The sequence below is a fragment of the Phodopus roborovskii genome, unplaced genomic scaffold, assembly GCF_943737965.1.
Source record: "Phodopus roborovskii unplaced genomic scaffold, PHOROB, whole genome shotgun sequence".
NCBI lineage: Eukaryota > Metazoa > Chordata > Mammalia > Rodentia > Cricetidae > Phodopus > Phodopus roborovskii.
Window position 1 is genome coordinate 29,938,579 of NW_026125281.1, and position 21,881 is coordinate 29,960,459.

The following is a 21,881-nucleotide window of genomic DNA, read 5'->3' on the forward strand; positions in this document are numbered from 1 at the left end:
TGTCTCTCAATGGAACAGAAGACTCAGATATAAGCTCACTTAGCTATAGCCATCTGACTTTTGAAAATATATCAAAAATCTATCTTGGAATAAAGGTAGCCTCTTTGACACGGGGCAGAGGAAACTGGATGTCTACATGTAAAATAATGAAACTAGATCGGTCTCAATCCTGTACAAAAGTTAGCTCAAATGAATCAAAGAGCTAACTGTAACACCAGGAAATTTGAAATTGTTAGAGGAAAGTATTGGAAAACCACTTCAGGATATGAGTATAGGAAGGACGTTTTGAACAGGACATAAGCCTATCAGGAAATAAGGCCAACAACTGACACATGACACTTCATGACACTAAAGTCTTCTGAATAGCAAAGGAAAAATTGAGTGAAGATATATCTTAGAGAGTCAGAGAAAAGTATTTGCTAGTTATAAACTTTTGCTGACAAAAGTGTGGTATCCAAAATGTATAAAGATTCCAAAAAAAAAAAAACTGAATACTGAAAATCAAATAATGCAGGTAATTAATGGACCGATGAAAGAAACAAATATTTCTCAAAAGATGAAGTACAAATGGTTGAAATGATGGCTCAGCAATTAAGAACAATACTTGTTCTTGCAAAGACCTCTTGGGTATTCTGAGGGTGTTTGCAGTCACACACACACACACACACACACACACACACACACACACACACACACACACACACACAGCACACATACACAATCAGAAATAAAATAAGTCTTAAAACACAATAAAATAAGCCGGGTAGTAGTAGCACACACCTTTACTCCCAGAACTCAGGAGGCAGAGGCAGGCAGATCTCTGTGAGCTCGAGGCAAGCCTTGTCGACAGAGCAAGTTCCATGACAGCCAGGGCTGTTACACAGAGAAACCCTGCATCCAAAATAAAAACAAAAACAAAAACAAAAGCAAAAACAAACAAACAAAACGCCCCCCAAAAACCCCAAATAAACAAAAACCAAAGCAAAACAAAAAACACAATATAAGTTCCTGTTCAAGTACTCAATAAGTATATTTTAAAATATACAATAATCACAGACATCAGGATAATGTGAATTAAATGTACACTGAAATTCCATCCAAACCCCAACAGAATAGCTTTCATAATGAAAATTAAAACAAATACTGATAAAGATTCAGGGACAGTGAATGCTTACACCGAGTTGGCAGGAATGTCAATTAGTCTAGCTATGGTGTAAATCAGCATGGTGGTTTAAAGAAACAAGGAGTAAAAACAAATAAAGAAAAACTAAAAGTAGATATACCATAGGACTCTCCTCTACCACTTATGGGTATATTGGGGAAGAATTCAAGTCAACACATCACAGAGAAACTTGAGAAATTCATCTTTATTGCAGCACTACAATAGCTAAGCCATGGAATTAACCTAAGTGTTCATCAGCCATTGAACAGTGTATATGCATGATGGGTAGCTATTCGCCTACGATGAGATTTGTCGTTTGCTGGGAGATGCATGTAAAACCGGGGTCACTCCATTCAGTGAAACAAGGAAGGCTCAGACACTTACTGCTTCCCCCATTTGTCAATGCTAAATTCATTGAAGATACCTAAAACCATGCACAAAAGGTCCCCCATGTATGAATGCAGTATGATATCCATAGGAAGGAAGGAGACTGTGTGTGGGTGGGTGAGGAACAGAAAAGGGAAAAAATGGAGGATGTGTCAACACTGCAAAAATTCATGGTGTATTTTAAAGAAGTTATATTTACGAGTCCCAACACTATGTACAGTGAATGTATTAGTGTACAAGTAATACTGCGACAGCCAAGTGGTAGGTAGAAACAAGAGCAGTTTAAAATTCATGTTTATTGTTTCTATGGCTTGATCCTACCAAAACCTTCTGGGCACATTTTAATCACTGTATTGGCTGCTGTAAATTTTTCACATCTTAAAGAGGTTAAGGTAATAGAGCCCGATTTCCCCATGATGACCATTAGAAACACTATTTAATTTATGTGACCCCCCCAAGGTTCTGAAACCCATTCAGCCTGTGGGTTCAGATGATGTAGCTTATTATTGATGCTCTAATCACAATGGTTACTTGGCTTTGGGAAGCCACTTAACCTTTTAAAACACCTGTTAACTCATCTGTAAAATGAGGATAATAATAGGACCAACATCGTTTTGTCTGCAGATTAAGGAGATGATCCATGCAAAGCTGGTAAGAAGTGCTGAACTCTTAAGAGCAGAAACAGACATTGCTATTAAAGACATCACTCTGTTTATTCCTTGGTTTCTATCCTACTTTTAATAAAACAAAACTAAAGGTAAAGGAGGGGTTTATACTAATTTTAGTTATATGAAATACTTTTCTTCACTACACAGTATCTGAAAAGAATACACAAAAGTTGGAAGAGCAAGAGTTGTCAATACTTCAAAACCTCAGTTCAAACTTATCTTACAACTCAATCATTGAAACTGGAGCCATGGAATATGCCTTTAAAGTTCAGTCAATCAATCTCATTATCAGGGAAGGGCATTTAAGGTAGCCTCTCCACTATTGCTCAGATTTTTAGTGGGGGTCATCCTTGTAGGTCTCTGGACATATCTCTAGAGTCAGTTTTCTCTTCAAACCTGTAATGGCTCTTCAAACCATGAATCTTCCTGGTCTTTCATGCTCTCCTCTCCTCTCCTCTTCTCCTCTTCTTTTCCTCCTAGCTCTCTCTCCACTCACTGCCCCCTTGCTCCCAATATGCTCAGGAGGTCTTATCACTTTCCCCTTCTGTGGAGGACCTTATATGACTCTCTTAGGTTTCTCCTTGTATCCTAGTTTCTCTGGTGGTGTGAATTGTAGGCTGGTGATCCTTTGCTTTATGTCTAAAATCCATATATGAGTGAGTACATACCATGTTGGTCTTTTTGTGACTGTGTTACCTCACTCAGGATGGTTTCTTCAAGTTCTATCCATTTGCCTTCGAATTCCAAGGTTCCATCCCTCCCCCTTATGTGCCATCCTAGAGCCCTCATCTAGTAGCTGATGGAAGCAGAAACAGAGCCGACCTCTTGCAGTCCAGTTGCAGAGAGGGAAGAGTGATGAGTAAAAGGGTCAAGACCAGGCTACAGAAACCCACAGAGACTGCTGACCTAAACAAGGGGAAGCTCATGGATCCCCACCCCGACTGATAGGTGGGAAACCAGCATTGTACCGACTCAGACCCCCTAAACGTGGGTATCAGTTAGAAGGCCTGGGAAGTCTAAGGAAACTCTAACAGTGGAACTAGGATGTATATATACCTGGTGTTTGGGAGCACATTCCCCATGGAGAGATATTCCCTTACCTAGTGACAGCAGGGAGGGCATAGGCCCTACTATAAATAACCTGACAGGTTTTGATGATCCCTCCTGGAAAGCATCACCTCCCTGTGGAGTGGAATGGCATGTGAGGGGGTTTGGGGGGAGCATGGGAGGGACAGAGAAGGAACTGGGATCGATATGTAAAATAAGAAAAAATAATAAAAAAAGTAAAAGTTCAGTCAACTTCTGCATTTTGAAGATAGATTCAGTTCCACAGTTATTTCTTGGCTGCACATGATTAAAATGCCGTTTTCTGTATACCCTCCAGTCTGTGAGAATGCTTTGTTCTGGAAAAGGCAAATTCTGGGAAACTCAGCAAGACCACACAGGTCTTTCCTGTATAAGTGTCAGTGGACAGGGATGCTGATGTGGGATATGATTCTACTTAGCAAAGGGATCCCTGAACATTGCACAGGCAATGGCTAGCCATAATTATATATACTCGGTGACAATGGTTATTTTGCAAAGAAAAAGCAATAAAAGCAAATAAAGGAAATATTTAGACATTGGCATAGAGAGGAAGAAAATCCACTACTTAGAATGAATGAAAGGAGAAAGGATCAAAATATGTGGGAGTAAATGGAAATAAGAGCAGTTTTGTCCTGTTTCTACTGAAATAACTGGGAGACTAGAAAGTACTAGAAATGACTGTTGACAGTCACAGAAAAAACCCCCAGGCATAAGGTATTTTATAATGAAAAAAGGAAGGAAATAGAACAGTTTATTTGTACTTTGCATTTTTGTTTAGGGGTTAGAGAGAGAGGAAAGAGATTGAGAATGCACATGCAAGCACAAAAAGTATATTGGTCTGCTGTGAAAAAAGAACACGTTTAGCATAAAGGTCCCTTTACAGTTTTCCAACTTTTAGGTAATTGCTTATGTCTTCTCTTTAAGAAGTAGAAAATGGAAGAACTTGCCAGCAACAGTAGCATTTGGGAAAATAATTGCATATAAAGAGCTACAGCAGCAGTAGCAAAGGGGAAAGCCATCTTTCTGCTTTCTTAGGATGTCACTGTCAGGTATAACAGGTGTTCCTGCAGAAGTAAGCTCAGACCAGGAGAACAAGTGGCCAAACTACAGATGGGAGGGGGGAGTGAAGGACAAATAATGTTGCCAACCATGGGGTACAGTAAAGATTATACAACAGAAAGGTCCAAGATGGAATAGTGGGAAATGGCTCTTTTGTTAAATACCCAGCCCTGATATCAAAGGTTGGAAGAACAGACTTGCTCACCAGCCCCAGGGCAAAATGCTCTTATATGGTCAGAATAAAGAGATCACTTTTCCTCATGTCCTCTGAAGCCAAGTTCTTTCATGAGTACAACATCTAATCTCAAATAAATAACAAAAACTTGTGGAGATGATGCTATTCAGTCCTACAAGACATATATGTAACATATTTTATATTTCATTGTTTAGCTATTAGGGTTTTATTTTCACTTCTTTTAATTATAAAGAAACAAATACTTTTAATTTACTACAGGGTTCTGGTATGTAAGTATCAAGAGTTGTTTCCCTATATTTGCAATTAACTTTGAGAGACCTCCAAGTTTTACATGCCTGTGAATGTCCCCCCCCCCCACTCCATCTCAAAAGTGGTATCACTCTGGCTCAGCCCTAGAAACTGAAACTCATTTCCCAGTGAGCCATCCAATCTATGGTAGAGGTCACTTCTGCAACCTCTGGTTAATGATCATAACAAGCCAGCAGTCACTACATTCAATAAAACCAACAGGACTTTTGGCTTTAAAGCAGTGACAAATGTGAGTGTAGCTCTCTCACCTACCCTGGGTCCCATGACCATTATCCTTTGCAACCTTCTGTATCTCATGATTTGCAAGGTGTGCTGGGCTCCAAAAGAAGGAAGGTATTTCTGGTGCCCTTACCTCTTCTATTTCTTAAGGCAGGAGAGCCTGCAAAATTAGAGCCTTACCACAGCTCCTTCAGGTGTATGGTGCTTTTAAAATTTGCCAATTTCTTGCAGTGAATTAGATTACCATTTTCAAAAACTCATCATTACTCTCTCTCTCTCTCTCTCTCTCTCTCTCTCTCTCTCTGTATATCATTTTTACTTATAGGAAAACCTCCCTCTGCTTTTAATCTCACATAGAGGTAGGGTTTCACATTTCACTTTTCAAGTGCACTTCCACAGAAGAGAAATAAATAGACATTCTGATAGGCAATCTTTCAAAACCAGAATGCTATCATAACTTTTTATCCTTTGGCACTCTAAACTCAAGAGTGCGTAGAGAGGCATTTTCTTTTTCTTATGCTAAATTGTTTTTAAATGTAAGTGCTAAATTTGTATTGACCAGACAAGGATGCTAAAAAGAGCTTTAGAGTGTGCTGGTCACCAGCTGCTTAAACTAAACAAAGAAATAGTATTTTACATCTGCAGAAGTATAAGCATGACTTATATATCATATTTATACATGTACATATATGTATGTGAGTGTGTTCTTATCATGTACTGGTAAATTTATTTAATCTATTTACCATCTACTTATATTTATCTCAAATCTCTCTATTGTGTATTACCAATCACCTATTTATCCATTGTCTATTCTATGATCTGTCATCTATCTGTCATTTATCATCTATCTACCTACTATCTATTACATCTATCATCTATCTATGATCTATCTATCATCTGTCTCTCTCTCATTAATCAATCTATTTTATACCATCTATTTATCTATCATCTATAATTGATCAATCTATTTTCTATCATCTATAATCATCTATATTAATCAATCCATTTCCTATCTATTTAAATGTCTATCTAATCTATCATCAATTAATTCTATCAGCTATCTATCTATCTATCTATCTATCATGTACATATCTAATAAGTATCTATAATACTTATTAATGTGAAGTTTCTTAAATAAAATACAGATAAAACAGTTATGAAGGACTTTGAATAAAATACTTCATTAGATATAGCAAAGGCTCACATGTGTTTGCTGCATTCCTTAGTCATTGTAAAACCCAGAGGTTTTATGCCATTACAGCTATTAAGAAACTGAAGTAGCACTTGTCTTTTACAACTGTCACTCAAGGACACCTGCTTGGAAAATCTAGGACGTCTAGAAGGCTATTGTATATATTCTAGTAAGCTTTATAGGTGAACTCTGGAGGAGATATTGTGATTTGTTATCAGATATATGAGGGGGGATGGCCAGGATTCTGAAATAGAATTAAACCACAGAAACATGTTGTTCAATTTGCCGTTTTAATGTGACAGAAACATAGAGAGCTGTAATTGTTGGATAATATTTGGACTTTATGAAAGTATATAAAGTTGATTTTTTTTCTTTCCTCTTATTTAAGTTTTCTTTGAGATAGGCTCTCTTGTAGCCCAGGCTGACTTGAACTTGATATGTAGCAGAAAATGACCATGAACTATTATTCTTCCTGGTCCAGCAAGATAGATTCTGTCAATTTTCCCCATCTCTGCCTCTGTCTGTCTGTCCATCTCCCTTTCTCCCTTCTCTTTGCCTCTCCACCTCTCTTTCTCTTTGCCTCTATCTCTCCCCTTCCTTTCTTTATTTCACTTCTTCACTGTCCAGCTTATTAAAATCTCATGTTTGATAAGTCTTTCCTGTTGCTAGCATCTCACCACTCACAGAACAAGTTGTTTTTTCTTACTCACCTCATAAAGAAGAGGTTCATGCTTTCCCCCATGGCAGCACAAACATGCCTGCATGTCTATGTGGAGCTGAAATTGAGTATCTGTCCCAAAGATGGAGTTAGTGAGAGGCCTACTTGAATACACATCAAGTGAGATTTAGAAGGTGGCAAGAGGGTAAAACTGACTAATATGCATGGAAATGATTCTGATCCAGGAGAGAAATAAGAACAACACATCCAAGTTTAGGATGATAGTTCCTGTAACTAATGGAGCTACCATTTGCCAGATAGCGTATGCCCATATATAAGGGGATATGATAGTCTGCACAGTATGTACATGAACTGCCAAAATACTGTGTGAAAGCTGGCCTGACAAATTATGTGGCAGCTATCGTACTGTCCTGCTGCTGTCCTGCAGGCTTCTCAATAGGTTTGGCATGGGCAAGATTTACGAAGGCTAAGTGGAGGCGACTAGAGATGACTACGATGTGGAAAGCATTCATGGTCAGCCTTGTGCCTGCACTTGCTTTTTGGATATAGGCCTTACCTAAAATACAAGTGGCAATAACATTTTTGAGCTCTGAAGAGAGCGATGGATGGAGACCTGTCTGTCTCTCATAGAACGAAATGATTCTCTGAGTATGATTTTGAAAGCAAGCTCAATGCAGGAGTACATTGGAAGCACAACAATGGAACAGAATGTTGCATACTATATGTGTTACCTAATGGGGGAAGACAAAGATACTTACAGGAAACTGTTCTCTCATACATAAAGGACATTATAGCTCCAGATATGAAAGGATGTATACGAAAGCTCATGCTGCTATCCAAGATCTAGCCTATAAAAAGAAACTCAGGGGAGAAGAGAAGAGATGTAACTGTCCCCAACTATCCCTTGCTGAGAAGAAAGAACTGGTTGCTCAAAAGAAGGCAGGCTTCCTCAGAGCTCAGGAATATGCTGCTGAGAGGTAAAACATTTTTTGTTTGCTTGTTTTGTTTTTCAACACAGGGTTACTCTGTGTAGCCCTGGCTGTACTAGAACTCACGTTGTAGACCAAGCTGGCCTCAAATCAGAGGTCTGCCTGCCTCTACGTCCTCAGTGCTGGAATTAAAGTCATGCACCACTACCACCCAGTGCTAAAGCAATTTTCTATGAGCAGTTTTGTTCACAAAGACAATACATTTATTAGCTAAGGAGCTACAAGATAAATGAAAATAAATTCTTTTCTTATTTTGCTGTTTAAAATTAATTTATTTTTTTACATTCCAATCCCAGTTCCCCTCCCTCCTCTCCTCTTGCTCTCCCCACTCTCCCCTCACCTCCCATCTGCTCCTCAGAGAGGATAAGGCCTCCCCTAGCAAGTCTACTAAGTCTGTCCCATCATCTAGTTGAGGCAGGACCAAAGCACCTCGCCACCCCCAGCCCTGTGTCTAAGCTGGGCAAGTTATCTCTCCATATAGAGTGGGCTCCACTAAGTCAGTTTGTGTGTTAGTCTTAGGTCTTGGACCCACTGCCGATGGCCTTGTATGTTGTCTCAGTTACACCATTGTCACCTATATTAAAGGAGTCTAGTGTGATCTTATGCAGGTTCCCCATTTGTCATGAGTTAGTGATCTCTCATTAGCTCTGCTCAGCTGATTCTGTGGGTTTCCTCATCATGATCTTGACTCCTTTTATTCTATTATCGTGCCTCCCTCACTTGACTTGTACTCCAGGAGCTTGGCACAATGGTCAGTTGTGGATTTCTGCACCTGCTTCCATCTGTTTCTGGAAGAGGGTTCTTGTGTCTCTGTGTTTGTGGATTTTAGGTTGGGTATCTTTTTCTTTATGTGTGGTATGTGCTTATAAGTGAGTACATACTATATTTGTCTTTCTGGTTCTGGGTTACCTCACTCAGTTTTTTTAAAGGTTCTGTCCATTTGTCTGCACATTTTAGGATGTCATTGTCTTTTACCACTGAGTAGTACTCTGTTGTGTAAATATACTTCATTATCTTTATCCATTCATCAGTCGAGGGACATCTAGGTTGTTTCCAAGATCTGGATATTATAAATAACCATGAACGTAGTTGAACAAACGCCCTTGTGGTGTGAATGAGCCTCCCTTAGGTTTATGCCCAACAGTGGTATTGCAGGGGCTTGAGGTAGGTTGATTCATAAGTTTCTGAGAAATCACCATACTGATTTCTTTTCTTTAAACCCTGAAGATTCTGTTCTTTTTCCTTAGGTTTGTTGGTATAATAAAAACCGTGTGTTTTCTTTTCTTTAGATACTCTGCCTGGCTTTAGCGGAGAAAGAGCTATGAAGAAAGATTTCTCTTTTTTATTTTAAAATTTATTTATTTTCAGCATTTGGTGTGTGTGTGTGTGTGTGTGTGTGTGTGTGTGTGTGTGTGTGTGTGTGTACAGTGTACAGGTGTGTGTGTGACAGGGTGCATGTGTGCAGCCAGTAATAAAGATAGTTCCTTAAGGCTTGGGAAATATGTTGGTCTGATTCTCAGATCAAAAACTAAGCGCATCAAATTATTTAAAATGAATTTCTGTTAATGAAAACATCATAAAAACATTAAAAATTACCACACAGGAGTAAAGGATGGAGGCATGATGTCTTCTGAGATAGATACACCTACCGTGATGCTTCCAATGAGACCCACACATATGTTAAGACATGGGGACAGGAATGTTAGCAGTAATGAAGTGACAAGAATTGACTGAAACTGTGACTTGTGGAAAACACAGTACCCCCAAGACAATGAGCTAATACTATATATTTTTTCAATATATAGAAGGAAAAGCAAACAAAAACAAAGCTTGTTTGCTTTGAGCAGGTTTTAAATTTTATAATTAGAAGACAGCATTACCACTCATTTCCTTATTCCACCCAGAGAATAATTTCTTTCTTTTTTTTGGAGAAAAATATCTCACTATGTAGCCCTTTGCTTAATGGGATAACCCTGGCTGGTCTGGAATATACTGTGTAGGCTAGGCTAGCCTTGAATTCACATTGATCATCCTGCCTCTGCCTCCTCAGTGTTGGGATCAAAGATGTGCACCACTATACCCTGGGCCTACTGAAATAATTTTTGAAGTAGAAATTCCTCAAAAGGCATTAGCCTAAGTGGCTCAGCCTAAGATTGGGGCATAGAAGACATTGACATGTCTTACACATCAGGTTCTACTCAGTGTCTACACAATTTGGCCATATGCTGTACAATACTTTTCTAAGCATAATAACAAAAAATAAAACAGCACAAATGTTCCCAGTATGTGCTCTGTGATGACATGTTTGGCATAGGCATGGGAGGTAGAGATTTTCTCTGAGCAATAACAGCCATTTGCTTCTGTATTGGGGTCATTGGTGTGTTCTGTCAATGGCTGTCTGTCTTGCTTATACAATTCCTATGGCTTGGTGATAATAAATCACACAAGTTTTAGTGTATGCATTGTTTATTAAATTCAGTAGCTTTTAATGTTCGTTTCAATGAGTATGCTGGATAGCTTTTGTAAACCTGATGCAAGCTAGGGTTATCTGGGAAGACAGGACCTTGATTAGAAAAATGTCTCTATCATATTGGCCTGAAGTAAGCCCATTTTGCGTTTTCTTGATTAATTATTGATGTGGGAGGGTGCAGTCCACTTGAGGTTAATGCCTGGGTTCTATAAGGAAGCAGATTGAGCAGGCATTGGACAACAAGCCAGTAAGCAGCTTTCTTTGCAGCCTCTGCTTCAGTTCCCACTCCCAAGCTCCTGCCTTTAGCTCCTACCATGACTTTCCTTCATAACTGTTCTGATCTATAAGTTGTAATAAACCCTTTCATTCCCAAGTTGCTTTTGGTCATAGTCTTTATCACAGCAAAAGGAAACCAAACTAGAACAGAGGAGTTTGTACTTTTGTGAAGACACTGATATGTCTAGGTAGTTTCTGAAATGGAAATGGTTTTTAAGACTTTGATTTCTCCTGTTATTTTATTTATTTGAGCAGAAGTCTAACATTTTGTCCCCAAGAATTAAGAATATATATATATATATATATATATATATATATATATTCTAGAAATATAGTTTTTTGATTATTATGATTGCAAACTGTGTAGCCTAGATTAGAATTAACCCAAGCAGCTAAAACAGGAAATAATAACATTTTTCAGTTCAACAGTTAACCAATTAGGAAGAGCTCTGGATCCAGTTAAATTAAGAAGGCATCATGCAGGAGGTACAAAGCAATGCATGAAATGGCTGCTGAACTTTATTTCTGTCTCACTGTGGCATAGCCTAGAATTTGGGATTATGCCAGCCTTTTTATATTCAAAGTAGTTCCCCAAATAGTTTAGAACTCTCAAATATTGGGGCAGTAAATACCATCAGCATTTATTAGCTGTTTTTTTTAAAAGAATACAAAGTGACATTATTATGGTATGCCACCAAGACAGGAGGTATAGATGAGACCCATGTTGATCACTGCAAATAAAGATTTATACCTACAAGCACAGCAGAGTTTATGCCCCAAATTTATATGTGTTTCAGTAGATTAGCTTGTGTAAAGCATTCTTCATTCATTACAGCTAAACATCTCAGACTAGAGGAGGGTGAATTACATTGACCTAATTTTTGAAATGTTTCACTTATTTAAGAAGAACTTGTGTGAATTGTTGTCCAATTAAAAATGGATATAGCTGGGAGTGGTGCTTAATGCCTATAGTTTCTATGCCCCGGAGGCTGGAGTAGTGGTTATGAGTTTAAGGCCAGATGGTGAGACCTTGACTAAAAAAATGATTATAAATGGTAGTTTCTTATTTTCTATGTTTCAGCTGTTTTGGTGACTTATCAGTAGCAAGTTTTCAGACATTTTTTTTTAATGAGGCTGGTCTAGAGTATTATTAAAACATGAGTCCCTCATCTTTGGATCATGCTTTTGTCCCAGACATTTTTTAGATGAATGCAAGGTAAAAGACGGAAAAATGTAAACAAAGGTAGAGATTTTGTTCATGAGAAGCAAATATGCTGTAAAGATTTTGCCTTTAGGAAGCAGGCAGGCCCTTGGTGACACCTCTTTAAAAGCATAGAGATTGGATGGATGAGTTTGAATAGGCTGACTTCTTGAGTTAAAGAAATAAAGAAACAGTAGTGATTGCTGAGTTCTTGCAATATGATGCTCAATAGATGAATGCTACTTTTTGTAAAATATATCCCTCTTAAAAGAAAAGATAATACAAAATAATTACAACAGTTATATAACAAAACAATAGATATTGGGATTCATAGAATACAATACAGAGAAGACTCAAATGTAAGTCATTGCATTTAGATAGTTCATCGCTACAAATCAATATTGTAACTAAGGTACTAAAGAGAATGTAAGATATTAATAATAGGGAAGCCAAGAGTTTTGGGTAATTATTAGGACCATGTGTATTCTACTTAGCATAAATCTAAAAGTATCCCCAGAAAAATCTCATTAAGCAAAATACTTAGGTATTTGATAATAAAAGGAAAAAGAAATTGAGTAAGATGAAATGAGAAGAAATCAATAAAATCAGCAGAGCTCATCTGATGTTTGTCATGCTTGTATCAAAAGTGACAGAGTGAGTCTGGCTTATCATGGTTGAGAATGCTCCTTATGTTTGTTCACACATAATCCTTTTATAGATGTCTTTGAATTCATCTTTATCATTAGTAAAATAATATCTTCACATTTAAAAACGTGATGAAACACAACTATTAATAAGGAAGCATGAGTCATAAAATGATTGCTCAAGAGTTTATCTTATTACAGACTAGAGGACTGGTAATGTGTGTATGTGTAGGAGAAAGAGAGAGATTGAGAGAAAGAGAGAGAGAGAGCTGCAGTGGGACAAATTCTACCAAGGCATTTAAAAAATACTTTCACTAGAATGAGAACACATATTATAATGACAGTCACTCATTGTTGACATCAAGAGTGATGACAGAAAGAGCAAAGAGGAAGGCAAGATTCTCAGAGTGGGGCTCATTTTATAGGGAAAATAACCAATTTTCAATTTGTATATAGTGTAAGTATCTAAATGACTTACTGTAGAATGTCTTATGGTAACCTCCTTTGGAATCACTCAGTCAGCACAACCTGCAAATGCGAATTGTTTTATTTTAACCTTTGCCAGCATTTCTATTCTCCATTTGGTATTACAATAATGCAGGATCTGCCTCTATTTTGCTAGCAAGCCATTCCCATGTACATTAATGCACACACACAAACGCATGTACACACACACACACACACACACACACACACACATATATATATATGTACTTCATCTGCGTGTTTTACAAATAGAAAAGAGATGATTTACCTAGATAGTGCTTGTATTATGCTCTATTTCTCTCCATTGGCGTGAAGAATACCACTTGTATTTTTATGAGTGATTTTTATGTTCAGTTATTCTCCGGATAAATGTTCTTGATGTATTTGGCTCAGTCTAAATCTTTGCAGAAATATGCTTAGTACCAAAGTGTAGGAAATTGATTTCACACTTTAATATATTGAGCAACGATCTAGGCATTTCATTAAAATGCATCTTCTGAATTGGCAGGTAGAGAATTGGCCTGAGATCATGAATTGCTTTCAATTTCCTGGTGTTGCTCTTCAGAAGGTATGCTCAAGCACTCTCTGCCTCCTACCCTATAACTAATACCCAGTTTGATCTTTTTAGTTTTCATTCTATACAATGTAGTATCCCATACAATATATTTTGATCATATCCACTCCCCATCTTCCTCTCTCAACTCCTCCCAATTACATCCTCCAAATCCTCAAGCCTTTTCAACTTTGTGTCATCTTTTTTTTTTTTTCTTTTTAAAATAATCCACTAAATCCAGTTTGTATTATTCATTTACTAATGGTTTTGGGACCATCCACTGGATCATAGTCAACCTACCAGGGGTCACACTCTTAGAGAAAACTGACTCTTTATCTCCGTCTCTCTTTTTCTCTCTCTCTTTCACCATCTCCAGAAGCCATAAAATATCAATATAGGTCTTTAATGAGGTGTGGAGTCTTCACCCTCTCACACTGAAATGTTCTTTGGCTTGATTTTTGTGCAGCTTTGTGCAGGTGGTCACAGTTGTGGTAGGTTTCTGAGTGAAGTGAGTCTGTCCTGAGTGGAGTTCTTCCTAACCACTGGCTATTGATCTTTCTAGCCCCTATTTCATGCTGGATATTTTTATTTTTACGCTGTGTGAGAGTCATGAAATCTCTAGAAATAGGAAGTATTTTCATTGTTTACATAGGCTCTAAGCATTTACAAGCTGTTTCTTTCCTGCCCACCTGTAGTCTATGAGATGAGGGTATAAGAAGCCTACGTGTCACATTTAACAATCACAAATTCTGTACTCGAATGTCAATGCTGTGACACATAGAAGCAGGGCACTATGCTGCTGTCACCTTCAGCAGCCTGAAGAGTTCCCTTAATCATTTAGGAAACCTTGATTTAGGCCAATCTAGGGTCATGACCATGGTACAGAGAAGGATTGCTGTAGTAAACAGTGGTATACAGAGCAGGGGTTTATATGTGCATTTAAAGACAGCTTCAAGGACTAGGGTTCAGAGCAAGCAAGGTGCTCAGAAGAAAAGGGGACTTCTCCAAAAGGAGTCACAGATTATTACCTGTAATAATCACATAGAGGATTTTGGTGGGGTTTGAAGCTGTCTTCTTTAAAGGATAGCTAAAGAAACTAAAGAGATCACCTGGAAAAATGACAAGCTAATGAGGTAGATGGCTAGGTTCTAGAAATGCAGATGCATGGACACAGGATACTTTTGCTGTTGACGAAATTATCAGATCTGCTGGACATTTCTAAGAAACTCTGGAGAAAGGACTGAAGCACTGCCCACTGTCAGGTACATTTTAGTCTCAAGCCCGGGCCATTGCTATTTTAAAATCAAGTATCTCTATGTGAAGGGAGTATTAGCTGTGTGTTGGCAGCCTTCACAGGGAATGTTATTTGCCCTGGAATTCCTCTGCTGGGGAGAGTCAGACTGCAGGATAGGGCTTTTTCCTTTCCCTGTGTCCCCTTAATTCTCTGTTTTTATACTCACTTTGGTGAGACTACAGATTGCTTGTAGTCAGGTAGTAAATGTAACCATTAGGGAAAAGATGGCTGTATTTTTTCAGAAAGAGTTAAGGCCAACAAAATTGGCACTTGGCTGTTTTAAATAGCAGAGTGCTTTTATCCTCATTTAAAAAATAGTAAGCTGATAATTAAGTGCATTGGTAATTAAAATAGACATTTTCGTGTATTTAGAGATGATTCTCAGTGGTTTGTTTCTGTGGAAGCCTTTGTCATCATCAAATTCTCAGAAAATTTCACGATGAAGCTTTTCACAGAAAAACATAGAATATCTTACGTCATTATTTTGTCTGCAAATACACTTAGCATAAAAATGTTGACCAATGAATTCACTGACATATATTTTACAATGTTTCCTGCAGTATGAATGATCTGACCTGGTTCAAGAACTTTACAAAGGAGCGGCTCAGGGGAGGGGCAGAGGAAGGGATGCAGGGAGAATAATGGGGTAGGAAAAGACAGCATCAGCTGAGGGAATTCACCATGGAGGAGGGAGGGTAAATGCGTCCAGCTCTCCAACCTTGCAGGTAGCATGTTTGTCTGCCACAGGAGCACACTATTTGTTCTTTTTCCTCTGACAGTGAACTAAAGAATGCTTTGTGGGGAAAACCCATCCTGACATATGACACAGTGCAAAGGAGGCTCACAGCGTGGGGCAGCATCAAGGAGTTGACATGGCCTTGATGCACTTAGGCACAGCACGGGGGCTGCGGAGTGGCTCTACCAACCAAAGCCCTGGTGCAATTTGCACAATTCTCCAGAGAGCTCCCAGTGAAACCCCAAGCCTCAGTAAACCGGGCCAAAGAGGAGAGCAAAGACCTCGCCTCCTGCTGGGAGACACACAAAAGGAGGCAATTCAAAGGGGGCTTAGTTAAAAGGAGGGAAAAGTATACACAAATATTGGAGGAGAGCTGGGTGGGTTTTAAAGAAGAGTCATGGTATGAATGGGAGCAAAGGGGGTGGGAAGAAAACGGGGAGCTGGGGACCTGGATAGCAAAGTGCAGATCAGAGAGATGTGTGAACATTCCTCTCCCTCCCTCCCTCCCCTGCATACCTCTCCCTTCCCTCTCTCTTCCCTTTCTCCCTCCTTTCTTGTCCCCTCTTCCTTTCTCTCTCCCTAGTGCAAAGGAATGCTTTGCCCCCGATTACTTGGAGATTCTTTTTTTCCTCTGACTTTCATAACTTTTAAACAAATCCCCATGTTCAAGTGAAAGTTTGCAATTAAAAAAAAAAAAAAAAAAAAAGGAAAAAAATAAAAGAAAGAAAAAGGAAAAGAAAAAACTGAGCAAATCCAGTTGATATTTCTCTTATCTATTTTCCCTTACTGTTTCTTGTAACATGACACATTTTATTCACTGAGATTTTATTTCAGTCTTTGTATATCCTGGCTGTACATTAATCATTGATCTTTCATTTGTCCTTTCTGTAGAAGAATTTGAAGCTTTCATTTTAATGTATATCCTGAACAGAAAAAGTATATCTAGTGGGTGTTTTTTTTCTTACTCTATAAAGAATTCACATTATACAAGTGTTATATACTTAGAAAAAATTTCCTTGATGTTTAAAAAGTCAGAAGCGTGCTTCAGACTGAAGGTGACAATTGTTCCTCCGAGCTATCAGTAGCTCTTAACAGAATGCTGGGTCACCGCAAGCAGGTTTTATTAAGGTTTAATAAAGGATGAGAGGGCTAGGACAATAAAAATGTTAAATGCTTTTATTTTGATTTAGCTCCTTGTCTGCCTACCTTGAAAGCCAAACCAAACCTAGCTCAGTTGCCTTAGTCAGTATTCTGTTGCTGTGAAAGGACAGCATGACCAAAGTAAGTCTTATGAAAGAAAGCATTTAATTGTGGGCTTTTTTACTCTTTCAGAGATTTAGTCTGTTATGGTAGGGAGCATGATGGCAGCTGAAGTTCTATAACTGGATCTACAAACAAGCTCAGCATCAACTTTTGAATCCTCAGAGTCCACCCCTAGGGATACACTTCCTCCAAGAAGTCCAAACTTTCTAATCCTTTCAAATAGTGTCAGTCTCTGATGACCAAGTATTCAAGTCTATAAGCCTATGGGGGCCATTTTTCTTCAAACTACCTTAGGAGTTATTGGAGAAGTACACAGTGGTTGAGCTGCTTCCTGACTTCATTACACATGTTCCAAATTTCAAGTTATAGTCACACAGGATTTCTTCATAATTAAGATTTTTTTCACTTATTTCTGTTTCTAAAATAAGCTTACTGCTAATAACACCTGTTCTTAGTATTTTAAGGGAGTCATTAAAGAGAGAGAGATTGAGAATGAACATAAAAGAGGGAGCCATTATTGGTTTGAAGAGAAAATTGAACCTAAAGAAAGGTCTAGAGACCTACAAGACTGCCGTCAATTCACAATTTGAGCAACCCTGGAAAGGCTACCATAAATGTCCTTCCTGGATAGTGAGATCAACAACTAACTTATCCACCATCATGGAGCCTTCATCTAGTACCTGTTGGAAACAGAAGCAAACACCCATACCTAAACACTGAGTCAAACTAGAATCCAGATGCAGAGGGAGAGGACAAGACCAGGTAGCAGAAACACATAGAGACAGCTGACCTGAACAAGGGGTAGCTAACAGGCCCCCAGACTGATAGCTGGCAATCCAGCATGGGACTGACTCAGACCTCCTGAATATGGGTCTCAGCCAGAAGGACTGAGCAATCCAAGGGACCTCAGACAGTGGAACCAGGATGTATTCCTGGTGCACAAAAAGACTTTGCAGACACATCCCCCATGGAGGGGTACTCCCTTAACCTAGAGACAGGAGAGAAGTCCTAGTCCCTACTTCAAATGACTTGACAGATTTACATGACCCCACCTGAATGGCATTGCCCTACATGTGGAATTGGGGGGGGGATCAGAGGGGAGAGTGGTCAGGGTGCATGTGAGGGAGGAGAGGGTCTGAGGGAGGGAAGGAGGGAGGGAGAGGGAACTGGGATCGACATAAAAATAATAATAAAAAAAAATAAAAAAAAAATAAAAGAAAGTCTAAAAAGAAAAAAATGTGACCAGGTTTAGGATAAATTCTATAATCTACTACCACACACACACACACACACACACAAAAAAAAAAATCTGAAAAAGGATAGAAAATGGAAATATAAATGTTTTCTCATGATTTGATGGGGTATATAAACTTCTAAATTATTGTAGTTGTGTCCTTTTACTTCAGATCAAGAATTCATACCAATGACATAATTGTCCCTGGGTTTTATATCCACCTGAATCCCAGTTGCAGTGTGTGTTGTGTGTAATGTGTTAAGTACAGTGTGAGTTAGCTCCTCAGGTCAGTGGCAGTGTAGAATTTTGCACTGTACCTCTAAGATTCCACATTATTACAAGTGGAACAAATTCTATGTGTGTTACTCTTGATTTTTATTTGCCATTAAGCAGAATGTCTGGTGTTATAAAAACTGTGGAAGGACTACAACTCATGGAGAAAAAGGAACAAGCCTAAGAGGCAGGTACAACCCACTAATATTGCCATAAAATAACAAAAATCTTGGCAAAGTCACTTCATTTCCCTGGCTCTAGTTTCTTAGTGATAATCACAGTTATTGATATCAGGTTGTGTGCTGGCTACATGCTTAACAGATGTATCAGCTGTAATCTTTCTGATGGCTCAAAGGTAAAATCTTTTATCAGACTGAGTGTATAGTCGAAGAAAACAGATTCAGTGAGGTGGAGAGCAGTTAAGATGAGTCCAATTGGTTCTAAGTTTACTTTCCTACGTATGGTTTCACAAAACATACTGTATGAAATGAGGCACCAGGACTCTGGCATCTCAGACAGTCTAGGAGTGTGTATAAAAACACTGGGAACTTAACTCTTCTTGATCCTGTTTTTTTTTTTTTTTTTTTTTTTACAACTTTAAAATAGTTTTACTGGCATATGAATGAGACATAACAAACTGCCAGTTTCAAGGTGTACTTGGATTCACTATAGAATAGAATACTTTCTTGAAATAAGAGAAAAGGTAGTCTCTTATTTTGATTTTTTTCCCTAATGAGTGATAATATTTAGCTATTGTGGGATATTTGTATACAGTAAAACTCTAATTTGTTTATATATAATAAAAAACTGAATGGCCAATAGCTAGGCAGGAGAGATAGGTGGAACTTCCAGACAGAGAGAGAATCGTGGGAAAGAAGGTTGAGTTGCCAGCCAGAGGAAGGAGGATGGGCAGTAAAGACTAAATGTAATGGAACCATTAAAAGAACATAAATTAAAAGATATGGGTTAATTTAAGTTATAAGAACTAGTTAGGAATGAGCCTAAGCTATGGTTAAGCTTTCATAATTAATAATAAATCTCTATGTTGTTTTTTATGAGCTCTTGGCCCAAAGAAAAATCCATCTATATTTAGCTTATTTTCATGTGTCTATTACATTGCTCACATATGTTCTTAAATAAAATTTCTGATCAATGTTTTTTCTACTTAAGATATTTTTATATTGAAATACTTTACTGTTTATATTCATTTCCTACTGTAGTATATTACATAAGGACATTTTCATACAAGTATATGAAAGTATATGCTGTTACAAGCTGTTTTTCCCGCTGGCACTATCACCACACCAGCCTCAAATAACACACAGAGATGCTGTATTAGATATAAATTCTGTTAGCTTGTTACTAGCATTTCTTATTGGCTAGCTCTGTCTTAAATATTAACCCATTTCTATTAATCTTAATATTTCCACGTGGTCTTATCTTACCTGAGATTGGGCCCCGATCTCTGTTCTCTCAAGTCCCTACATGTTGACTCCTTCCTATTTCCAGAATCCTCCTTGTCTCCTGGTCCCGCCTATCTTGCTTTCCTATTGGCCAATAGTACTTTATTCATTAACCAATACCAGAAACATATTTACAGAATGACATCTCCCATCAATATGCTTTCTATTTCCTACTACCCTTCTCTTTCTATAATCATTTCCATCGGTTCCTTTTTTTCTCCAGACAATTTCTCTACACTTTCACTCCATATACACTTACCTGATTTTGTCTTTCCAAACATCTAGGGAACTCAAATGAGAGAACACATGTTCTTGTATTTCTGCAGTTGTCTTAATTCTCTTAATGCTGGTTAGTTTTTGTATAGTTGGCACAAACTAGAGTCATCCTGGTCTCTGTTAATTATTAATGTACAAGAATGCAGTTGGCCGGGGGTGGTACCACCCCTGGGCAGGTAGTCGGGGTTGATAAGAAAACAGGCCGAACATGAGCCAGTAGGCAGTGCTCTTCCACAGCTTCTGCTTCAGTTACTGCCTTCAGGTTCCTGCCTTGAATTGTTTTTTGGGATTCCTTCAAAAACTAGCTGTAAGTTGTTTTTGAGCATTGTCTTTATCGTAGCAGCATCAAAAACAAAACAAAATAAAAGAAAACTAAAAGAATTCCCATTGTGTCCAATTGTATCCATTTTCTTCCAATTATTGCTGTTCTTGTTGAAAAATAATTCCATTAGTCCTCATCTAGTACCTGTTAGAAACAGAAGCAAACACCCATACCTTAACACTGAGTCGAACTAGAATCCAGATGCAGAGGGAGGGGACAAGACTAGGCTGCAGAAACACATAGAGACAGCTGACCTGAACATGGAGGAGCTAATTGGCTTCCAGACTGATAGCCGGGAATCCAGCATGGGACTGACTAAGGCCCCCCTGAATATGGGTCTCAGCCAGAAGGACTGAGCAGTCTAAGGGACCTCAGACAATGGAACCAGGATGTATCCCTGGTGTACAAAAGGACCTTGTGGACACATCCCCCACGGAGGGATATTCCCTTAACCTAGAGACAGGAGAGAAGTCCTAGTCCCTACTTCAAATGACTTAACAGATTTGCATGACCCCACCTGGTTGGCATTGCCCTACATGTGGAATTGGGGTGGGAGAATGGGAGGGGAGGTCAGGATGCATGTGAGGGGGCAGATAGGTTAAGAGAGAGGGAGGGAGGGAAAGGGAACTGGGATTGACATGTAAAATAAAAAATAATTAAAAAAGAAAAATAATTCCATTGTACTGGTTCCATACCTTCACTCTTGTGACTAGGAGCTGTAATAAACGTTGATACACGAATATCTCTGTGATTAGTTGGTTTGTTTTTTGACTAACTACCCATGCATGATAGCTAGGTCATGTAATAGAGTTTTCAAAGGAAACTACACTGTTTCTATTCTGGCTGGATAAATTTATATTCGCCCTAAAATGTAAGCACTCCTTTTTGTCCTCATCATTCTCATTTATTATTTGTTTTTTAAAGGATTGTCATTCCAATTGGGTAAGAAGAATCCTCAATTTAGTTTTAATTTATAATTTGCTAGTAAATAGTGTGGTTGAACATTTTTTTCATATATTTTGGTCGTTACTGTTTTATCTTTTGAGAACTGTTTATTCATTTTAATAGCCAATTCATTAATTTGGTAGTTTTGATGTTTGTTTAGTCTTTTTTTTAGATCTTTGTATATTCTTCATATTAATTCTATATTTTTTATTTTGCATATCGATCCCAGTTCCCTCTTCCTCCCTCCCTTTTTCCCTCTCTCCCCCTTCACATGCACTCCAACCACCCTCCACTCCCCTCCCCCTCCCCACTCCACATGTAGGGTGATGGCATCCAGAAGGGATCGTCTAACTCTATCAAGTCATTTGAAGTAGGGACTTGGACTTCTCTAAGTTATGGAGTGTTCCTCCATGGGGGATGTGCCCGCATTGTGCACCAGGAATACATCCTGGTTCTACTGTCTGAGGTCCCTTAGATTGCTCAGACTTCTAGCAGAGAC

The 21,881-nt window shown here is 38.4% G+C and overlaps 1 pseudogene; it reads left to right on the forward strand.

Annotated features, from left to right (window-relative positions):
• The first annotated feature begins 7,116 nt into the window (after positions 1-7,116).
• Positions 7,117-7,938, forward strand: LOC127233042 (60S ribosomal protein L5-like; annotated as a pseudogene).
• The last annotated feature ends 13,943 nt before the right edge of the window (positions 7,939-21,881 follow it).